The sequence below is a fragment of the Oncorhynchus masou genome, chromosome 2, assembly GCF_036934945.1.
Source record: "Oncorhynchus masou masou isolate Uvic2021 chromosome 2, UVic_Omas_1.1, whole genome shotgun sequence".
In the NCBI taxonomy this organism is placed as follows: domain Eukaryota; kingdom Metazoa; phylum Chordata; class Actinopteri; order Salmoniformes; family Salmonidae; genus Oncorhynchus; species Oncorhynchus masou.
Window position 1 is genome coordinate 10,775,007 of NC_088213.1, and position 5,445 is coordinate 10,780,451.

Sequence of the window (5,445 nt, forward strand, 5' to 3'; positions counted from 1 at the left end):
ATAGTCAGTCAGTCACAGTCACTCAGTCACAGTCACTCAGTCAGTCAGTGGTACAGTCAGTCAGTGGTACAGTCAGTCAGTGGTACAGTCAGTCAGTGGTACAGTCAGTCAGTCAGTGGTACAGTCAGTCAGTGGTACAGTCAGTCAGTGGTAGTCAGTCAGTCAGTCAGTGGTAGTCAGTCAGTCAGTCAGTGGTAGTCAGTCAGTGGGTAGTTGGTACAGTCAGTGGTATAGTCAGTCAGTGGTACAGTCAGTGGTACAGTCAGTCAGTGGTAGTCGGTACAGTCAGTCAGTGGTACAGTCAGTCAGTGGTAGTCAGTCAGTCAGTCAGTGGTAGTCAGTCAGTCAGTGGTAGTCAGTCAGTCAGTCAGTGGTAGTCAGTCAGTCAGTCAGTGGTAGTCGGTACAGTCAGTCAGTGGTACAGTCAGTCAGTGGTACAGTCAGTCAGTGGTAGTCAGTCAGTCAGTGGTACAGTCAGTCAGTGGTAGTCGGTACAGTCAGTCAGTGGTACAGTCAGTCAGTGGTACAGTCAGTCAGTGGTACAGTCAGTCAGTGGTAGTCAGTCAGTCAGTGGTACAGTCAGTCAGTGGTACAGTCAGTCAGTGGTAGTCGGTACAGTCAGTCAGTGGTACAGTCAGTCAGTGGTACAGTCAGTCAGTGGTAGTCAGTCAGTGGTACAGTCAGTCAGTGGTAGTCAGCAGTTAGTCAGTGGTACAGTCAGTCAGTGGTACAGCGTCAGTCAGTGGTACAGTCAGTCAGTGGTAGCTCTGCACAGTCAGTCAGTGGTACAGTCAGTCAGTGTACAGTCAGTCAGTGGTACAGTCAGTCAGTGGTAGTCGGTACAGTCAGTCAGTGGTACACAGTCAGTGGTACAGTCAGTCAGTCAGTCAGTCAGCCGGGTGGTACAGTCAGTCAGTGGTACAGTCAGTCAGTGGTACAGTCAGTCAGTGGTACAGTCAGTCAGTGGTACAGTCAGTCAGTGGTAGTCGGTACAGTCAGTCAGTGGTACAGTCAGTCAGTGGTACAGTCAGTCAGTGGTACAGTCAGTCAGTGGTAGTCGGTACAGTCAGTCAGTGGTACAGTCAGTCAGTGGTACAGTCAGTCAGTCAGTGGTACAGTCAGTCAGTGGTACAGTCAGTCAGTGGTACAGTCAGTCAGTGGTACAGTCAGTCAGTGGTACAGTCAGTCAGTGGTACAGTCAGTCAGTGGTAGTCGGTACAGTCAGTCAGTGGTACAGTCAGTCAGTGGTAGTCGGTCAGTCAGTCAGTGGTACAGTCAGTCAGTGGTACAGTCAGTCAGTGGTACAGTCAGTCAGTGGTACAGTCAGTCAGTGGTACAGTCAGTCAGTCAGTGGTAGTCAGTCAGTCAGTCAGTCAGTGTACAGTCAGTCAGTCAGTCAGTGGTACAGTCAGTCAGTCAGTGGTAGTCAGTCAGTGGTAGTCAGTGGTACAGTCAGTCAGTGGTAGTCAGGTACAGTCAGTGGTACAGTCAGTCAGTCGGTCAGTCAGTGGTACAGTCAGTCAGTGGTACAGTCAGTACAGTCAGTCAGTGGTACAGTCAGTACAGTCAGTGGTAGGCTCTGACAGTCAGTCAGTCAGTCAGTGGTACAGTGGTCATTCAGTCAGTCAGTGGTAGTCTGACATACAGTCAGTCAGTGGTACAGTCAGTCAGTCAGTGGTACAGTCAGTCAGTGGTACAGTCAGTCAGTGGTAGTGGTGACAGTCAGTCAGTCAGTGGTACAGCTCAGTCAGTGGTCAGTCAGTCAGTGGTACAGTTAGGTCTAGTGGTTCAGTCAGTCAGTGGTACAGTCAGTCAGTCAGTCAGTCAGTGGTACAGTCAGTCAGTGGTACAGTCAGTCAGTGGTTTTAGGCAGTCAGTCATGGTCAGTCAGTCAGTGGTACAGTCAGTCAGTGGTACAGTCAGTCAGTGGTTACAGTCAGTGGTAGTCAGTCAGACAGTCAGTGGTAGTCAGTCAGTCAGTCAGTTCAGTCAGTCAGTCAGTACAGTAGACAGTTCAGTCAGTCAGTGGTTTAGTCAGTCTGACATTCAGTCAGTCAGTGGTACAGTCAGTCAGGGTCAGTGGTACAGTCAGTCAGTGGTTTAGGTCAGTCAGTGGTCAGTCAGTCAGTGGTACAGTCAGTCATTCAGTCAGTCAGTGGTACAGTCAGGTGCTGACAGTCAGTCAGTCAGTGGTAGTCAGTCAGTCAGTCAGTCAGTGGTAGTCAGTCAGTCAGTGGTAGTCAGTCAGTCAGTGGTACAGTCAGTCAGTGGTCAGTCAGTGGTCAGTCAGTCAGTGACACAGTCAGTCAGTGGTAGGCTCAGACATTCAGTCAGTCAGTGGTGGTACAGTCAGTCAGTGGTACAGTCAGTCAGTGGTACAGTCAGTCAGTGGTCAGTCAGTCAGTGGTGTTAGTCAGTCATTCAGTCAGTCAGTCAGTCAGGGTCAGACAGTCAGTCAGTCAGTGGTACAGTCAGACATGGTCAGTCAGTCAGTGGTAGTTTAGGTAGTCAGTCATTCAGTCAGTCAGTGGTAGTCAGTCAGTGACATTCAGTCAGTCAGTGGTTTTAGGTCAGTCAGTGGTCAGTCAGTCAGTTTGGTGGTGACAGTCAGTCAGTCAGTGGTACAGTCAGTCATGGTCAGTCAGTCAGTGGTAGTCAGTCAGTGGTCAGTCAGTCAGTGGTTTAGTCAGTCAGTGGTCAGTCAGTCAGTGGTACAGTCAGTCAGTCAGTGGTAGTCAGTCAGTCAGTCAGTCAGTGGTCAGTCAGTCAGTCAGTCAGTGGTCAGTCAGTGGTACAGTCAGTCAGTGGTACAGTCAGTCAGTGGTACAGTCAGTCAGTCAGTGGTACAGTCAGTCAGTGGTAGTCAGTCAGTCAGTGGTACAGTCAGTCAGTGGTACAGTCAGTCAGTGGTACAGTCAGTGGTACAGTCAGTCAGTGGTACAGTCAGTCAGTGGTACAGTCAGTCAGTGGTAGTCAGTCAGTCAGTCAGTGGACAGTCAGTCAGTCAGTGGTACAGTCAGTCAGTGGTACAGTCAGTCAGTGGTAGTCGGTACAGTCAGTCAGTGGTACAGTCAGTCAGTGGTACAGTCAGTCAGTGGTACAGTCAGTCAGTCAGTCAGTGGTACAGTCAGTCAGTGGTACAGTCAGTCAGTGGTACAGTCAGTCAGTCAGTCAGTCAGTGGTACAGTCAGTCAGTGGTACAGTCAGTCAGTGGTACAGTCAGTCAGTCAGTGGTAGTCAGTCAGTCAGTCAGTCAGTGGTAGTCAGTCAGTCAGTGGTAGTCAGTCAGTCAGTCAGTGGTACAGTCAGTCGGTACAGTCAGTGGTACAGTCAGTCGGTACAGTCAGTGGGTAGTCGGTACAGTCAGTGGTACAGTCAGTCAGTGGTACAGTCAGTCAGTGGTACAGTCAGTCAGTGGTAGTCGGTACAGTCAGTCAGTGGTACAGTCAGTCAGTGGTACAGTCAGTCAGTGGTACAGTCAGTCAGTGGTACAGTCAGTCAGTGGTACAGTCAGTCAGTGGTAGTCGGTACAGAACCGGTACAGAACCTGAAGGGGTGTGAGACATCATACAGTTATGGGACAGTTCTCACCAGTAGTAGTGCAGCTCTGGGGTCTTCGTGGATGAGGATGTCTTCCGCTGACACGCCGCTCCTCTCTCGCTTAGTAAGAGCTGCAGATCCACAACAACCAAAGACCCTTTCAGTTAGCACACATAGTATATATGTCGTGGACCTCTGGCAGGTCTTGTCTTGCAGTGTATTCATGTGTCTAGTAGCACAGGTCTATCTTCCTGGACTTACAGGAGTCTGGATGGAGGAAGGAGGGACTCCGGTCAAACTCAGTGAAGCCAGCATATGAGTTGACCGTCCTCATATTACCTTGACCTTCAGGATGACCCTGTAGACAGAGAGAAAGACACACTGGCATCAGTGTCTAGGAGCAACTTCCTCCTACTGGGCTCAGCTGATGAGATCTGTTTTCCTGTTTTTCACATAGTGAGGCTAAGGTTAGGATTTGTCGGGACAATGTGTTTGGACAGGAAGCCATTAAGGAATTCTGGTTTGTTCTGTGGAAGTGTCTCTGATGTTTCATGTAAATAAACTGCTCCGCCCTGGCAGCAATATCGAACGAGAACTAACAGGTTTTTTTTTTGGTTTTTTTAATGGTCATAACATTGACTGACATTCTACCAACCAAGAACCACTTCCCAACCAGGAACTAAGAGCAAGTAAATAACTGCCTCAATACCTAGGAGGAGGAACACACATAATCCCACATACTGTCTCACCTGTTCCCTGGGCTGCGTGGCTGGGCTGAGCTGTCTGGAGGAGATGTCTCTGGGGAAGGAGCGCTGCAGGTCCAGGTGCAGGTTGTCTTTATGACCTGGAGGACCGGAACACTGTTAGACAGATACAGAGACAGCATCACACCAAAGGTGGCCAACACTTGTCCTGGAAGGATGCAGGCTTTTTGTTGGGGTCATTTCAATTACAATTTGATAACTTTTTGAATTAAAATGGAATTGACCCAAACCCTGATCCAGGTCAGGGGTTGGCCAAACCTGGTTCTGTGCCTTAGAGAGAACATCTTAGACCTCTGGGACAGTCACTGAAAGACAGATGGACAGAGGGTAGGTGCCTCAACCTTTCCATGTGACAAACCCTTTAACCAATACAGACAATTTCAGGAAAGGTTGCAAATTTCAACCAATCAATCAATCCATGGTGATACAGTCACAGCTCGGTCACCATCAACCAGAGGCCAACACCCCAACACAACAATGACATTAGACAAGACAAAAGGTTGACATAATAATTGACAGGTAAAGCAAGAAAAAGAGAGGAATCTGAAATTGAGACAACAACGACGAGTTAATTACAAATCTGATCCTAGCACCCTACAGCCCAGGCACCTCTTCCTAGGCTCTGCTCCCTATGTCGTGCACTACTGCGTTCATAACCAAGTAGAAAGGTGGTAATTACCCGTTGGAGGCTTTCACCTATTAATAAATTAATTTTTATGAATAATTCATAATGGTTATATTTGTTACATTTTAATAGTTGCCATGAGAGGTCAGCACGTGAGAGAAGTCGGAGCTCAGGGTTGATAGACAAGGTCCCCATTAGCAATTATGAGCTGGAGGGGCGTTCAACTGGATCTTTACCAATGACTGTATATGAATGTACAAAGCCATATATGATGACATCACATCATTCATTCCTATGTGAAGACTAAATGGTGCATTTGAAGCAGAGGAAGTCAGTTTTAGCTTGCTAAAATGCCGTCTACATTGGGGGATTCTCAAGACATAACATGCACAGTTTGAGCTACACCAGGAAGTGATGTTGCCGACTAGGGAGAACGACTGACCCCTCTGAATAGCTCAAGTTGAAGGTTGTCCAGGGTACTGTAAGGAAGCAAATCAATTATCCTTAACTTATTCT

General features: G+C 48.3%; 1 long non-coding RNA gene across 1 annotated transcript; it reads right to left on the minus strand.

Moving 5' to 3' along the window:
• Nucleotides 1-3,585: 3,585 nt before the first annotated feature.
• LOC135553483 (uncharacterized) lies at nucleotides 3,586-4,423 on the minus strand. The gene is made up of 3 exons (XR_010457579.1): nucleotides 4,290-4,423; nucleotides 3,802-3,898; nucleotides 3,586-3,671 (listed from the first exon to the last, which is right to left on the minus strand). It is a non-coding gene; the product is annotated as an uncharacterized LOC135553483 (long non-coding RNA).
• Between the last annotated feature and the right edge of the window lie 1,022 nt (nucleotides 4,424-5,445).